The sequence below is a fragment of the Aedes aegypti genome, chromosome 3 (genome assembly GCF_002204515.2).
Source record: "Aedes aegypti strain LVP_AGWG chromosome 3, AaegL5.0 Primary Assembly, whole genome shotgun sequence".
Taxonomy (NCBI): Eukaryota; Metazoa; Arthropoda; class Insecta; order Diptera; family Culicidae; genus Aedes; species Aedes aegypti.
This window is the reverse complement of record NC_035109.1, coordinates 396,559,440-396,578,077: the sequence shown is the minus strand read 5'-3', so window position 1 is coordinate 396,578,077 and position 18,638 is coordinate 396,559,440.

The following is an 18,638-nucleotide window of genomic DNA, read 5'->3' as shown; positions in this document are numbered from 1 at the left end:
GGTGTTGGTAATTATTCCGTAATCAAGTCCTACTCAACTCGACTGTGACAAACAAGCCCAAGGCAATCATTGCCAATGCCGTTGTGGGCGTAAGGTGGCTTAGCATCTTGAACACTCTGTTTCCTGGCGTTGAACAGTGGGAAAAAATGGTCCCAAAAGGGTACCTAATTCATGCGGCTGATTGCGATTCTCGAAAACCACTTTTTCATGATTCAGGTTAAAGAAACTGCCCTTGATGTTTTTGCATGGAATGTGGAGGTTTTCGAGTATCGCAATTATACGGCCGTTTTGATTTCATTTTTCCACTGTGACGTTGGGGGAAAAATCCCCCGTTGGGACGGTGGAAAGGGAAGCTGGTACAGCATTCCTGTTTCTGGGGTCAAATGAATGGTGCGAGTTGCTGGGGATACCCTTTTTGCGCGAATATGAAGCAAGATTTTCCATTGACGTCATCACCCGAAGCTGACGTCACTGCGGAGGGACGGATGGATGGATGGATGGATGGTCGGTTCGTGTTCTGGGAGTTTGGTTTGCGCGCGCTTCATTTCCGCTGGTGATGGTGTTGTGTAGGTTGTGGATATTGCCGGCTTGGTCGGAGACAGGGCAGGGAGCAATGCCGGTCGTTTACTACATTTTCATTCATCAGGTTCTGGAAGAGATTATTGGCATGCGCAGAGTGGCCCTGATTGAATGGGAATGCAGGTGCAGGAAGTCGTGACTCGGGAGGAATGGGATGTATGTGAGTGGGATGCAGGGAACTATACGTCGGATGATTCTGAGCTGTTACAGCGAATTTACTGCAATTTTTGTGTGATTTTCTGCTGGGATGCACCATGTGTGGGTTTGTTATGGAATTGATGAAACATATACATAGTTTTTGTACTCAACAGAGTGATTTCGTTCTTAATCTGTTTGTTGGCTAAAACGATAAATCGAAAACACTAATGCTTTCTTTCAAGAAATGCAGCGATGTGTAACGTGCTGCTAAAATAATGTACAAATTGGCATATTACTTAGAGTCTGGTTTCTCACGTCCATGACAAACATAAGTAATCCGATTCGATTGTACCCCGTTTGGCATAAAGTCGTTTGGCATAAGGTCGTTTGGCATAAAGCCGTTTGGCATAAAGTCATTTGGCATAACGGTCGTTTGGCATAATGGCCGTTTGGCATAATGGTCATTTGGCATAATGGCCGTTTGGCATAATAATTGGCTTAAAATAAATGTCGGCATTTTTCAAGCTTTTACCGAGATCAACACCACCGAGCCCATAGCAAACAATTTTGGTAGGTTCTAAACAAGCGTGGTGTTCGTTCAGAGATTATCCAAGCTAAGAATTTCAAAAATTGTTGACATTAGAGAGCATTACTAAATAAAATTCGCGACGGGTCTCTACATCTCAGAACATAGAGTATCTTTAAGCTTGATGCGATATACATATTTGAAAACAGAAAATTGTCAAAGAAAGTTCACAGTTATTCATCAAGGGAACGCTCATAGAATATTTCGCTGCAGATCAAGCTTTGTCCCAGTTTGGACGTAACACTTGATGAAAATTACTTGATAAAAGAATGGATTTTTTAGTAAAATATCAACAGCTCTAATCAATGCGACTTAATGCAAAAAAAGCCTATGTACGAGAGCAGATTATTTATCGCTTAAAATGTTGAAGGCTCTAACGCAAAAAATCTATTAACAGCATAGCTCAAATGAACAACACATCTTTAAAAGAAAATATTTGTGGCAGTATATTTCAACTGTTCAATATAAATTCTAATTTTGGAAGTGTACATCATAAACACCGTACATTATCGAGAGAAGGGAAAATTTGTGATTGAAATAATATTTTTTTCAGCATATCTCGGAAGCAGACCACGCGTTTGCCCCAAAAAAAAAGGATATGTTGAATTTCGGCAGGTTCTAAAATAATTATCATTCTAACAACACAACTGGCAAGAATTGATAAAAAAGCAAAATATAAAAATATTTAGCTTTACTAAATAATAAAATTTAAACAGTATAAATATAAAGAACAGCCTATTTTTAAAAGAAGGCAAAATTTACAATTAAACCAATAGAAGAATGGACACAAACAATTATTGGCTGGTTCCCCCAAAAAGTGGTGACGAGAAAGAACGATAAACAGTCAAAAGAAGGAAGTATTCTGTCATTCTCGGCTATACACATGTTGGCAAAAATGCTGAGAACGGTAAAACTCGAAAGAACCGCCAATTAAATAAAGAAGGGTGCATATTAGATGGTCAGTTCGTTTACCACTCTGAAATGTATAAAGTTACGACAATTGTGAGTGCTAAAACTTTTCGGGGAAGTGGACTAGTCGGGGAAACGGGATATTCGGGGAACTGGCGTTCGGGGAAACGAGACCGACATTCGGGGAAAAGTAGCACAAACCATAGAAGTAACTGCTGTAATCGATTTCTCTTTTCGCTGATAATTTGAGCAGATCAATGTTGTCGATTGCCGCCCTTTTGTCAGTTGGAAACAAAAAAATACTTTAAAAATATAGCTCCAAAGAACAGCCTATTTATAAAAGAAGGAGAAATTCATCGAATTTTAAATCAACAGTTTTCATACCTATAATTTTTATTACATCATATTAAGAAAAAAAAAACAATTTAAAGAAGGGTAAATTTGTGCTAAATATATAAAAATCTTCAGTGCAAAAATTTGTTCCAATAGCGAAACTCAAAAGAAGAATTAATATTTGAAAGACGGATTATTTCTGGATAAAAATTAAAATACTACTGGCAATAACTTTCCTGATATGCTTTAATTTATTCAAGGTCGAATGATTGTTGAATAAAGTGTCATTTTATAGGGGAAGAGCACCAATTTTCGACCCAGCACTAATTTTCGACCCATTCATACGATTTTGGCCTACTTTGTATGAAAATCCGAAAATTGGCACAGAATTCTTGTGGGTCGAAAATTAGTGCTTTCCCCCTATCAATTGACTCCAAAATAAGCCTGATGTCATCAGAAAGATTCAATAAAAACGTAAACACGAAAATTTGAGAAATTCTTGATTTCAGACTCATTATGCCAAACGACTATTATGCCAAACGACCATTATGCCAAACGACCATTATGCCAAACGACTTTATGCCAAATGACCATTATGCCAAACGACTTTATGCCAAACGGCTTTATGCCAAACGACTTTATGCCAAATGACCTACCACCATCCGATTCATTTAGTCCTTTACAATTATATTAGAATGCAATTTCTCCGGAATGCGTGCTTTCTTACGAGGGTGAAATGATTAATGTTGATAGTTGGACAAATTTTCCGAACATCAAATCGAAGCAGTTTGAGCCCAGGCTCTTTGATTCAAAAGAGGAAACAAAGGGTGACTCCAATCATGGTGGTAAGTTGTATCGAATTTAGAGGATTTATGTAGGAGATCTTAAACTCCATTAGGGTAATCAAGGTCTCCTTCCAAATTGCAAAGAAAGGAGACTGTCGCGTTTTGCCGGAAACTCTTAAAGATCGCGAACTTCTTCTCAAACATCTTGAAGAGAAGAAGCACATGTTTTTTTACTTATGACGACAAAACTGAACGTTTGTTCAAAGTAGTCTTGAAAGGTCTCTCAAGTGACTATAAGTCACCTGAAGAGATCAAAAATGGAATAAAAGATTTACTTGGACTTTCCCCAGTCCAAGTAATCATTATGAAAAAAAGAACCCAAATTTTCATTGTTCGGAAACGGCTTTCTCAAGAATATTACTTACAAGGGAAGGTCACGATGGTGTTACACGGGGTTTTCAACCGGACTATTTTTGTTAGATTCTACATGTCGAAATATGAAAAACCCCAAAGCCTTTCGGGTGATGGACCAGTGGTGTAGCCAGGAGGGGCTCTGAAAGGGGCAATTTTGTACGTATATTATATTATTAGGCAAATTGCAAATTTGACAAACATATTTTTTTAGTATCTATTGTGATGGTAGAGAACGGAATTGACATTAATGTATGTTTAAAATGTATTTTCCATGCCATTGGCGTAACTAACATGGAATATGGGCACTCAAACAAATTTGGTTTTATTAGAATAGTATACCAATACTGAACCCATCTCGATTGCGCCTATGGCATGGAAAATACATTTTAAACATACATTCATATCAATTCTGTTCTCTACTATCACAATAGATATTAAAAAATAATATTTTTGCCAAATTTCCAATTAGCTTAATAATATAATATACGTACAAAATTGCCCCTTTCAGAGTCCCTCCTGGCTACACCACTGGTCCATCACCCGAAAGGCTTTGGGGTTTTTCATATTTCGACATGTAGAATCTAACAAAAATAGTCCGGTTGAAAACCCCGTGTAACACCATCGTGACCTTCCCTTGTTAGTTCACTTTAACAAAAAAAATCTAAATAATATTGAAGCTTTAGAAAAAGCTAGACTTATGTTCGATGTCCGTGTGACATGGAAACATTACCAGAAACCTGGAGGAAATTACCAGAACCCCACACAGTGCCATCGGTGCCAAAAGTGGGGTCATGGTACAAAAAATTGCCACATGGATGCTAAATGCATTTGGCATAGTAAGCTCTCAGTTAATAACTGTGGAATTGCTCATAAGAACACTAAGCTGAGAAGCAGGCTCTATCGCAGTGGGGACGTAATGCTAGAAAGAAGAAGAAGATGCTCAATGCATGATTTGCGGAGGTTCTTCTCACGCAAAGGACGTCTATCCAGTGAAGGAAGATACCACCAAGTTAATATGCTCGAATTGCGGGGGCAATAATAAGTCAAATTTTTAGGGTTGCCCGTCACGTTGGCGAGTCGTCGAGGCTCGTACCAGGCAGATAAACAGTAATATCCGTTACGATAACGGTTGTTTCCGGAATTTGCCTGGTAGAGTATCGAACAATGCTCATTTTTCAATTAACGATCGCTTGATCAAGAATCATATCCATCAGGAAGATCATAATCATGCTCATTCTCAAACTAATTTCATTCCGTCGGGTAGCCGTTTGAATCTTTTAATTTCGAATGTATCTATCCAAGGAAAATCCTTTGCCGATATCGTAGGAGGTTATTTAAACTCATCCCCTTTTCATACTATGAGTACCCATTCTAATTGTTTCTAAATTCTAACGGAAAATCATCTGATAATTCACCCACTTCAAGTGATATGTCTGCCTCTGATTTTAATTTTCTAAATGAACAATTGAATCTAATGATCAATGCAATATTCAAAGCCACCACTATGACTGAAGCAGTCCAAGTTGGTGTTAAATTTACAAATCAAATAGTTATTGGATTACGTTTTTCTAATGGCTCGTTCTTTGAATGGTAAAGAGGACGAGCTGTTTAATTTTCTTACAGTTAATAACGTGCATATAGCAGTTATTACCGAAACGTATTTAAAACCCGGATCTAAACTCAAAAGAGATCCTAACTTTTTTGTTTATCGTAATGATCGACTTGATGGGGCATATGGGGGAGTTGCAATTATCATTCATAGGCGTATAAAACATCAACTGTTTTCGTCATTTGAAACTAAAGTTTTTGAAACACAGCTTGGTAAATATACTTTCATAGCTGCCTAATTGCCTATTCAATGCTCTGGACAGCAAATTAATTTGCTCCAAACTGACTTGCGAAAATTGACTCGCAATAAGTCGAAATTTTTTGTCATTGGTGACCTTAATTTGGCATTAAAGTCACCAATGACAAAAAAATTTGACTTATATCGGTCATGGAATAATTCTCAAAGTAATTCCAACGGCAGAATTTTATTTGATGAGTGCTCTTCAGGATATTTCTCAATTCAATACCCTGATAGCCCTACATGTTTTTACTCTTCTAGAAATGCATCTACGATTGACTTGGTCTTAACCGACTCTAGTGATCTTTGTAGCCAATTAGTTACTCATGCTGATTTTGATTCTGATCATGTCCCTGTTATATTTCAAATATCCCTCGAAACGATTCTCAATTCTATCAGCTCAACTTTCAATTATTTTTGACCCGACTGGAATATATATGAAACATATATTCACTCTAATCTTGATGTTAACAATTCTTTGCAAACAAAACTTGATATTGACAACCCTCTTGAAACTTTAACAAATCCCATTGTTGAAGCCAGGGGCATTGCAATTCTAAAATTCTAATGGTTCTAAGCCCTTATGAAAATTATCTAAAATTTTGAAAAAAAAAAAACTCAGGAACCAATACCGGCATTGAAAAAGGAAAACAAATTAACACTAACTAATTGCGAAAAATCTCAAAAACTTGCTAGGCAGTTTGAAAGCGCGCACAATTTTAATTGAGGACTTACTAGTCTAATAGTAAATCAAGTTACCCAAATTTTTGAAAACATTCTCAATCAAGAGAAATTTCTTTGAAACTGATTTGTAAGAAGTGAGAAGTGTTATTAAAAAATTCAAAAATATGAAAGCTCATGACGAAGATGGAATTCTTTTTACATTCTCATCAAACCTTCCAAATCCTTAGTTGAATCTTTATTGATATATACAACAAATGCTTACAGTTGGTATATTTTCCTGACAAATGGAAAAATGCTAAGGTTGTACCAATTTTAAAATCAGACAAAAATTCTGCAGAAGCTTTTAGCTATCGTCCAATCAGTTTGCTTTCCTCCATCAGAAAACTTTTTGAAAAGGCCATTTTGAACAGAATGATGGTCCACGTCAACAAAATACAATTTTTACCAGTTAATAGATCAGATTCCGACATGGACATCCGATAATTCATTAAATTTAATATCAAATCTGAAGGCTATTAAACTTATCTTGCTCTTCTAGACATAGAAAAAGCATTCGACAGTATTTGTCATGAAGGTTTGATCGTAAAATACAAAATATGATAATTTTCAAAATGCATTGTTAGGGTAATCCAAAGTTATCTGTCAAAAGGACTCCAAGTCGAATACACTTCCTAATAGAGTTGGTGTTCCTCAAGGCACTACTCTGATACTAATATTTTACATTATTTTCACATCCGACTTACCTGAGTTATTGTCTGTTTCATTGCCAACAAAACGTGTCGCCAACTTTTAAATAGACCAAAAAATCGTCGCCAGCAAACGAATCGAATAAGGTTATTTGTCGTTGTGTTGGCAAGACTGGTGAAACTTCAAATTTGCAGCGGCTGGTTGGCTGGCGACGATTTTGGCGACGGTTTCACCGGCGACGATTACAAATCGTGGCTTCTGATAAGGTGAGAAATTTACAATACCTCAGGTGTTTCAAAAATCTCCGTCAAAGTAAGAAGCCTGCGTGTCGTCTGTTGTATCTAGGGCTCATGCTAGATACAAAAATAATTTTAATAAATCACATTGAGGGCATTGAAACCAAATTTAACAAATAAAGATTGGACTCGGAAAAAGTGCGACACGTTTGAGTTGGGTGTTACTTTTTATCGTGTTGGTAAAAATTAATGAAATTTTGGGTAATACTAGAGTGTTATGTTTATGTGTGCACAATTTTATCGCGATCTGTCAAGTAGTTTGCAAGATGCATTCGAAACAAGATGAGATTGCACAGATGGATCGGCAAAAGGCTTGGAATCCACCATTCCACCGTGTCCCGTGTTGTTCCCGTTCCCGAAGATGTTTCAGGAGACGAAGACTATCGAGCGGCGACTGGAAGCGGTCGAAAACCGAAAACGGAATACCTAGAGAAGGCGCGGAAGATGAAGCAGTACTTTAAGAATAAACCCGAACTTTTCCCTTCGAGGCGTGGCCAAATAGGTCAATTCGTCGAAGTGGTGCGCCCAGCAGACCATGTAGCGGGCTGTACTACGGGTTAATAAGGTCAGGAAGGTGCCCAGATAGCCGTAGCGGTAAACGCGCAGCTATTCTGCAAGACCAAGCTGAGGGTCGTGGGTTCGAATCCCACCGGTCGAGGATGTTTTCGGGTTGGAATTTTTCTCGACTTCCCAGGGCATAGAGTATCTTCGTACCTGCCACACGATATACACATGCAAAAATGGTCAATTGGCATAGAAAGCTCTCAGTTAATAACTGTGGAAGTGCTCATAAGAACACTAAGCTGAGAAGCAGGCTTTGTCCCAGTTGGGACGTAACGCCAGAAAGAAGAAGAAGAAGAAGAAGGTGCCAAACCGGACTGACAAGTAAAATACGGTGACCAAATTGCGTGCGCGGAAGCTGTACCGTGGGTGGTCAAGCCTGGTATTTTACGAGACATACATCAAGGCGGACATCAAACAAATCTTCGGCCTCGAGTTTTGCTCGGTACGTCCCTCATGCAGGTTCCAGAAGAGAAAGATGGACAAATTCGCGAAGAAGTACTTTTTGTGGCAGGCGATCTACGAGTGCGGACGGTATAGCAAGCCGTCCGTTACAACCGGCACCATAAACGGGCAGATTTATCGAGAGGAATGCTTGCAGAAACGATTGCTGCCCTTCCTCCGCTTTCACCGTGGTCCCACGGTGTTCTGGCCACATCTCGCTTCGTACCATTACGCCAAGCCGAAGCGAAGGGCGTTAATGTAGTCCCGAAGGAGGCGAACCTGCCAAATACACCAGAACTTGATCCGATCGGAAAGTTTTGAGCGATAATGCAGAAGCAGTTTAAGAAAAGCTTAATAACATTCAAAACCGATGAAGATTTGAAGAAAAACTGGGAAAAAAATGTGTTAGAAAGATGGGAAAAGCCTCGCCCAAGATCTCATGAGCAGTGTTAAGCGAAATGTACGAGCATTCAGCTTGGGGGAAGTAATTCAATAAATTATGCCAAAACATAGCTAATATATAGTTATTTATTCCCTGAAAAATTTAAAAGTATCCGATTTAAATAATTTTTTTGTATTCATTTTGCTGTTTTTCAACAAAAAATCAAAATTCTATCTTAATAACAAGATTTTGATATTCAGCCCAATTCTCAGGCCGGCTATTCTGTTTGATATACTAATATGGACTAGCTGTTGAAATATTTGGAAGACAGCTCTACAGAGGATTCAAAATAAAATTTTGAAAATGATAATGATACTTCCTCCATGGTATAGCTCTAATGAGATTAATAAATCAAACACAGCTCGAAGAGTTATGATCAGGATTAAGTTTTTTGCCATAACCAGATCGGTATTTTTATGAGTCGTCATGGGCGAATAAGCACATAATACACTGTGTAAAACGCAAATGCGAACCATAACCCACCAATATTGAGCCTCAGGCTCAAGACTGAAGAAGGGGTTAACCATTTTAGACCTCCTCTTTTTGCCACACGTCAATTGGCAAAAAAGCCATTGGTGCAAGTGTTCATAAGATTCGGAGTTGAACCATTCATAGGGCTATAAAAGCTAATAATAGCTTTCCCTAGATATATCAGAACGATTCAAATGATATTGTTATTTCCAGTATCAATTTATTTCCATCTTTTGAATATGAAAGAAACAGCTGAATGCAAGATTGAGCTTTCCAGAATTATCAGCTGAGATCGTTCGACAGCATCTGAACTTTCATGTGAGTATCTTGTTTCATTGGCCATCTTCTTCTGACGCGTTGGCATAAGTCCAAAGTTCATGCCCTTTATATTGGCGTTTCGATTATTTTTCCACCCCAAAAGGTCAGAACGTCAACACATTTTAAACCGAAGAGCGATTCCCAATGCGATTTCTGCTGAACCAGGCAGAATCGTCCCTCCCACACTTCGTCGCTCGCATGGCATCATCCTTCGTCGTCTGTAGCGCTGCCTCGAATAATAATAATAATAATAATAATAATCGCCTTGTAGTTACGGCGTGGATGTCACAGTAGGCGATGAGCTTTCCGAGCCTTGGGTGTGCTGCGAATTCGAAATGTGCGAAGTGCAGTGTGAACTTTGTGTTTTGATCGCCGTTTCGTGGTGCTTTCACTGGGACTGCCATAAAGGGACACACACGTACACGTAGGGGCCCAGATAGCCGTAGCGGTAAACGCGCAGCTATTCAGCAAGACCAAGCTGAGGGCAATGGGTTCGAATCTTGTCGGTCAAAGATCTTTTCGGGTTGGGAATTGCCTCAACTTCCCAGAGCATGCATACGCATACAAAAATGAAAACGACAACGAAAGCTCTCAGTTAACAATTGTGGAAGTGCTCATAGGCACACTAAGTTAGGAAACAGGCTGTGTCTCAGTCGGGATGTAATGGCACAAAGAATAACGTACACGAATCAGGTCGCCACTCTTGAATGCATCCCCTCGTCCTTATTCCCTTATTGTGCACCGCTTCTGGTGGATGTTTTGCTCGGGATCGATAAAAACAACTTAGCAGGCGATGAGCGAATAGCAGCAGCACCAGAGTAGTAGGCAGAAGGCACAGGTGATGTCTAGTGCGCAGGACGAGCGCGAAATGAAAACGCAATACTTGCAACGTAACAAGGATCGTGTCGGGTGGTTTGTTATCATTCTTATGTGGATGATTTTGGAAAAGTATCCATTCTAAGAAGTAATTTATAACACTATTTTCCAGCTGAACTGTTAGATTAAATGTTGGGTCGGAGTAATAGTAATAATAATAGTAATAGTAAACAGTCCGGTCGGACTCGATTATCCGGAGTATCGATTTGTTTTCACTCCGGATAATCGAATCACTTAAAAAAATAATACCGCCCAGAAATTATTTCTAGGAACATTAGGGGCCTTGAGAAGAAAAAAATTGGTCAGCATTCACAAAAATACCCTTTTTCAAACCCCCCTTTTTTACCAACGTCCAAAACTGTTAAATCATTCACATTGTTATACTAAATTATCACAAATTTATGCATTAAAACTGAAAAACAAGAATATCAAAATACATACTCTGGATAATCGAGTCTCAAACTCCGGATAATTCCGGTTTGCTATAAATCGTTGCAAATTATTACATATACATGGAGGGCAGGAGCTATTTGTGTAAGGACCATTGATTTACAGCTTGATTTTGTTAAAAAAAATAGTTTAGAAATAAATAGTTTAGATTCGCAACTATAGAAGACCTAATGTACCTTTAGTTGCACTATGAAGAGAAACTTTTAAACAAAATGAAGGGGAAATTAGGAACTTTTGTTAATCAATCAAATGCTTATGATCCATTCTTTACAGGAAAAATATACGCCGGGTACACTGACCCTATATGAGTCACTATATTATTAGAATTGCCTTCAATTTATGATCATCTTTAAAAAATTTCTATAGAGGCGATCAAAACTTTGCTTCATAGTAAAATATAAGCGTTTTGAATCTCTCTGTTAAGGTTAAATCTTGTTTTTAATGTAGGGCAGTGCTTCCCAAACTTTCTACTTTCGCCCCCTTGAGGCCAATATTTATCTGGAATCGCCCCCCTGATATGGTATTCAAATATTTTAATTAGGCGCTGTATGCCAAAAAATATCATCGACTCACATATCCAAAGAACCATAATACAATACATAATATGTATATTTTTTTTTTCTAAAATTTCGGTAACCCACAATTACTAGGAATGATTTATTGGACTGTATTTAATTAAATATATTTTAACAATATCTTGCGTGCATTACAGGCTACTGAATCAGTCGATAAAAGTTCAGTCCAGTTTCAACTTATGAAATGTAATGTATACATAGGCACCATGTGATGTAGTGGGGCGAAGTTCTCCAAAACTGAACTAAATGAAACATTTTCCAAGCAAACGCATTAATTTTTACATAAATATTGGGTGAACGGCATTGATTCTGTGTGCAATTGTTCGTTTTCAGAAGGTCTCACCCCGAGAATTGTGATTTTATACTGATTTATCTGCTATTTCTAAAATTACTGCAATAATTTTCAGAAATTGTGAGTACCGTAATCCGGGGTAACATTGATCATTTTTTTTTTAGTTTTTCTCAAATTTTTCATTTCACAATACAAATGTTACAAGTTACATATTTTTAAAACAAGTACTGGCACCCACCACTCCTAAATATGTATTTTATTTTGTTTTTCGAAAGATTTAAACATGTTTAAATAAATGTTTTAAGTGATTTTTTGATTCAGCTGATATGGGTTAACATTGATCACCCAAGTAAACAACGTTCGCTAATATTGGAAATGTCGTTACTTACTAAAATCAGGGCCCCTGAAGCCGAATATGAAGACCAAACTCTTACAAGTCATTTACTTTTTGAGTTATTTCAAAATTAAAAACACCTTGAACCGCGGAATACGCCTAAAAGTAGGCAATATCCTCAGGAAATGCTACATTCGTAATAGTAATTAGTTAATGTTGCCTAATTGAATAAACTTATGAAAGATTTGACAACGGAATCGTTTTCGGCGATGCCATTTTTAGTAACACCCGCATTTTCCTTGATCACATCGTCTGCAGAACTCATGTGAGACATGAATTTTCGGTAGTGTCAGTGAAAATGATTGAAATCATTGTTTCAAAAAGTTGACAAATTTGCGCATGAACTAAACGCAATTTTGGCAAAAACCTTAATTATCATTAGCTTATGAATATACGAAAGAGAGGCACCATTCATGGTTCGAAAATGTTCCATCAATAAATCTTTATTTGAACGTTTAACAAGATGAGTCATCCCGATCAATGTTACCCCGCTGATCAATGTTACCCCGGATTACGGTAATCAATTTTTGGGAACGCTTTCTTTTATCCAATCCCAAAACTCTGAAAAATATATGAAAATCCAAAATTTTTTTACTCTTATTTTCCAATGCAATTTTTTGGATGTTTTGAAGGTTCAAATCCGACGCATCTCTGGAATTTCTTCAAATCAATTTATAAATAGTGTGTTTTGTCTTTGGCATCGTTGGAACTCAATTTTTGTCTCCTATTTTTTTTTCCAAATTTTGGTTCCAATTTTTTTGTACCATAATAGCTGATGAGAAAGAAAGTAACCAAAACACAAAAAATGATACTGTATATTTTTTGTGAAATGCTGGATGCCTCAAAGTTCACATACAAAAATAAGTCCTCATATAAAATATTGGGCATCTGCAAAATCTTAAGAAAATCTCATATTCTGACCATTCTTAAAACTCACATGATTTATAAAAGACTTTAACGCATAACACAAGTAGTGTTGTCTATCATAATTTTAAAATGACCATGATGAGAAATGTAACGATCTAAGTTAAAATAGTCCTGGCAATAGTTATTTTTGGAATTGATTAACCTTCAGATGTGTGTCCTCCAAAGCTTATGAGTATTTATTTTCAAATGCTCCCATGTTAGCTTTTTCGCCCTCCAAATTCTGTTTTACAAATTTTCGCCCCCTTGAGTGTGAAAATCGCCCCCAGGGGGGCGAATTCGCCCACTTTAGAACTCACTGATTTAGGGCATATCCGACAGAATTATAAGCCGTTTAGCATAGTTTTTTTGCATATAATTATGAAACTAATTATTAAATTGTCTCTGACGTTTTTTTTGATTAAAAATTATTTAAAATATTTACAATAGGAATTCTTACTGAATATCGTGTAGGGATTTGTTGAAAATCCTTTCATGTATTCACCAAATTCTATGGATTCTCTGAGAAATTTCTCTAGCTTCTATTTTTTAGAAATTCATTCATGAATTACTTCTCAGATTCTTTCAGTGTTGTCTTCAGCAACAGTCCACACATTTTACTAGAGATTATTCTAATAGTTGATTCAAGAATTCTTCAAAACCGTTGTGTAAACAATATTTTGCCAATTTTTGTTTTGGGAATTTCTACCAAGAATTATTCCTGAACCACTCTAAAAATGTCTCCAATATTTGTTTCATACGTTATTTTCGGAATTCTTCAAGAAACGTCTCCAAGAAATCTTTCAAAGATTTAGCTGAGGAATCCACCAGGAAGCGATTCTGCAAAATTTCCAAGGATTTGTTTTAACATTTTTTCAATAAACTGACACTTATATTGAGCTATTCGGTAATCCAATCCGCATGGTTATTAAATTAATTAACTCATTACGCGTGGTAAAGATGGACAAATTATGGGTGAAATTATGAAAAAAATTCCACGTGCTCGGCTGGGATTTGAACCCAGGACTCTTGTATGCTAGACGAGCGCTTTACCAACTAAGCTACCGAGCCACTTGGTGACCCAATAACTGAGTTGGTTACAAGTTTAGAATTCAAATCCCTACAGACCACGCGGACCCCTTTCATAACCAATATCCATCCATCTCATGTTCCTACACACGCGGAGCGAGCGAGTGCGATTTGTTTAGTGTTGAAACTGTTTGCCTATCGTACCTACATCGCTTCCACAACAACTGTATTGTGGAAGAGTAAAGATGTGGGAAGGCTATCAACGTGTCGTTCTCACTCAAGTGACGACATGACTACTACAGAGAGGCAGTACACTCTAATATAAACTGACACTTATATTGAGCTATTCGGTAATCCAATCCGCATGGTTATTAAATTAATTAACTCATTACGCGTGGTAAAGATGGACAAATTATGGGTGAAATTATGAAAAAAATTCCACGTGCTCGGCTGGGATTTGAACCCAGGACTCTTGTATGCTAGACGAGCGCTTTACCAACTAAGCTACCGAGCCACTTGGTGACCCAATAACTGAGTTGGTTACAAGTTTAGAATTCAAATCCCTACAGACCCCTTTCATAACCAATATCCATCCATCTCATGTTCCTACACACGCGGAGCGAGCGAGTGCGATTTGTTTAGTGTTGAAACTGTTTGCCTATCGTACCTACATCACCCATAATTTGTCCATCTTTACCACGCGTAATGAGTTAATTAATTTAATAACCATGCGGATTGGATTACCGAATAGCTCAATATAAGTGTCAGTTTATATTAGAGTGTACTGCCTCTCTGTAGTAGTCATGTCGTCACTTGAGTGAGAACGACACGTTGATAGCCTTCCCACATCTTTACTCTTCCACAATACAGTTGTTGTGGAAGCGATGTAGGTACGATAGGCAAACAGTTTCAACACTAAACAAATCGCACTCGCTCGCTCCGCGTGTGTAGGAACATGAGATGGATGGATATTGGTTATGAAAGGGGTCCGCGTGGTCTGTAGGGATTTGAATTCTAAACTTGTAACCAACTCAGTTATTGGGTCACCAAGTGGCTCGGTAGCTTAGTTGGTAAAGCGCTCGTCTAGCATACAAGAGTCCTGGGTTCAAATCCCAGCCGAGCACGTGGAATTTTTTTCATAATTTCACCCATAATTTGTCCATCTTTACCACACGTAATGAGTTAATTAATTTTTTCAATATTTTTTTCAGAAGCCCCTCTTTGGCAAGTATTTTTTTTATTCTTGCTAGATTTTCTAATTTTCACGATTTTTGGTAGAGGGAAATCCTCTAATTATTCCTTCAAAAATATAAAGAAATTTCTTAAATAAATCGTTTAAAAAACTTCCATCATTCATCCAGATAATACCAGAATTTCCGCTAATTACTCCACCTAGAACTCAACCAGGTATTTGGCTTTCTAATGTACAATAATATTTGTAATAACTCCCAAGAAATGCTTTTATGATTTGAATATCTGAGAACTCGCTTACTAGTACTTTCAGTAAAATTCCCAAAAATAAACCAAGGGCTTTTATGCTTCAGAGATTCTTTCAAGATATTGTTCAGAAGTTCTTCAGAGAAGAATACAGAAGGTTTCTACGTATGATCAAGCTAGATTTTTTTTACAGATTTTGTATGATTTCTTCAGGGTTTCTATAGGAAATTTCTTCGAACGTTCTTTTAAGAACACTCCCAGACACATCTCCTGGGAGTTTTGCAAAAAATCTCCAGTAAATCCTTAAAAGATTTCTGTTCATCTAAATATGTTTGCAAAGATTTTGTCTCTGGACCTTCTTTTAGGATTTTTTCAAGCATCCTTCTAGGAACTATTTCTAGACTTTGTCCAGAAATGATCAAAGAATTTTTATATTTATTATTTATGTTTTCGAAAATTTGAATGAAAATTTGATCTGCTTGCTCAACGTCGTTGTACATTGCCGCCGTCGAAACTTGTTAAAATGATTTTCTTGGCTACCGCGATGGCCTCATGAACCGAAATCGTACTAATCCTTTCGATTTGCTAACCACAAAAGCAAACCTCTCTGCCATGCCTTTCCCCCAATCCATACACTCCCGCATTAACTGGCTTAGATGCAGTGGTATATACGGTCTACGTGGGAGCCAGTATAATGCATTATCAATTCCTCCCCCTTCCCCACATTGGTCTGCATTCTGACGTGGCAGGCACCATTGTCGCCAGCACTTATACAACTGAGGATGCCTGTTAGTCCCAAGCAGTCATTCGGTTGATTCCTTGTGTAAGTCCAGCTGATCTGGCGATACTGGAGTAGCATCCATGGGCGGCCAATCAAGCTCAAGCTCACGCTCACATGTTTTTTTTAATCAAAATAGCATGTATTGTAATACTTTCATCCCAAGCTTTGTTGAAATTATTTTTTTGTATATTTTGCATCACAAGCATCATGAATAAATTATATGAGGGGTCATGGAAAGTGTGAAACGTAGTATAAAAGTTTCAAAAGACCCATACAAAACGTGTGGTTATGTACATGTTGAAATTTAACATGTCATCATTTGTGTACCATCCCCACGGTTTGTGAATTTAGTCACATAATGAAATTGGATCCGTAATGTCTTATAGCACTTGAGCCTATGAAAAATCAGTTATTTGTTAACAAATTCAAATGCTTTTTATCACGGTTTGTCTTTGAGAACATTTGATGATTATTAATGGTAGAATGCCTCATTTAATTATTCACTAAAAATCAATACTTGTGATGGTTACGCTGCCAAAAGGGCATGATTCAAAATTTTGCTTATCTTTCCATCAGAGTTGCCAGTAAATTTCGGAAAATGTCTGATGAGTTCAAAATAAAAAGTCTTGCAAAATCTGACTGCAAAACAGTCACATTCGACATTTTTGACAAATTGGAGTTACAGTCGCCTCTCCACATCTCGATATCGAAGGGACCATCGAGATAGGGAGAGATCGAGACAAAGAACACATTTTTGATGAATACTAGATTGAAAAACACTCCGTTGCCAAGAAAGTAATACACAAACAGACGTCATTTTGCGCTCCTAATTTGTTTGGAATCCTAAAACATTGGTCTAGTAACCTTTGATATTGGTCATATCGACATACGGAGAGAAAATTGAGAACAAACAATCAACAGTAACACATCGAGATATGGACATATCGAGATAAGGAGGATATCGAGATATGGAGAGTGAAAATGTATGCAGACTGAAGGGACTTATGAAATTATCGACATAGGGGGAGATATCGAGATGTAGAACATCGAGATGTGGAGTGTCGACTGTAATACCATGGAGAGTCATCAAATGACAAATACTGTCGATCAACTTACTGATTGATTGATTGATTGATTGACTGATTGATTGTTACACCATTGGGCGGAAACGTTACATAATCCAAATTTCTGCGGCAACAAAAGAATAAATGCAATGTAAAAAAATGATCTCAATTCACTTCAACCATAATTTCAGTACACAGTAAAAAAATCGATTGAATGGATTGATCTCTTGACATTTTAACATTGGACTAGCTCTACTGTATCTAGCATTAGATTTTGATGTGAAAAGTCGTTGATTTTGAACATCATGCCTCTTGTGTGATAAACATTCAATGACAGCTCGGTGTAGAAAGTCATTGAGATTAATTCAACCCCTTCTAACAGATGTAAGTTGGCGTCACGATAATATACAAGACTTACACATCGAGCAAGTTTGGGTATGGCAAAAACGTTTATTTTATCTTTATAAATCCAATCAAACGCTAAACGTTGAATTCAAGAGCTGTTTCTTCGATATTGTCAAGAATGAACTGTAAACTACAGTCAGAATAGGACTATTGACATCTTTTTGCTTATCCTTTACCGTGTGATAGAAAACGCTCAAACTTGATCCTCACCTTTTTTGAATGCATAAGGCTATATTGAAATAGGTTTTAGTATTTTAACTATGGTATTTAACTATTTAGTTCTTTTGTTTTATTTAGATCTTGGCATATAGATTTTTATGATTGTAAAAATGTATGGCCAAAATGGTGAATCCGTGAGAAAATCTCGCCATGTTATATGTTTTCAAAAATCCTTATCAACTTTAAAAATAATAATTGAGCTACTAATAGAGTAGAACTGTACATAGTTTTAGCTGCAAACCATCATTTTTTAAATGGGTGGAAGTATATGTGTCAAAACAAAACTCCATCATATATCAATGAAAATCACTGAGTCAAAGAAAAATACAAGACTTATTGAACATGTTGCATCTGCAATACTAGTATACCAGTTGCTTGATTTTTATGCCGCTGTTGCGGTTTTAGGCACCTCAATAATGTTCATTAGAATATCCTTAAATATTTTATTTACTGCTGTAAAGTCTGTCTAGATTTGAGAAAGTCTTGCAATATGATCAGTTTGTCTTTTTGTCTATTTTCTCGTGGCAGTGCCAGATTAATCTGGCATAATGGCATAGGGGGATTAGGGGCATAATGAACATACGGGGCGAAATGGACACCCCATCAATATCTGAAAATATGTATACTTCATCAAAAATTCATACACTGCATGAAATCTGTATTGCATTTGAAATGTTTGACGGTATAAAAGTTTATTTTTTTCTGCAATTGACCTTCAAA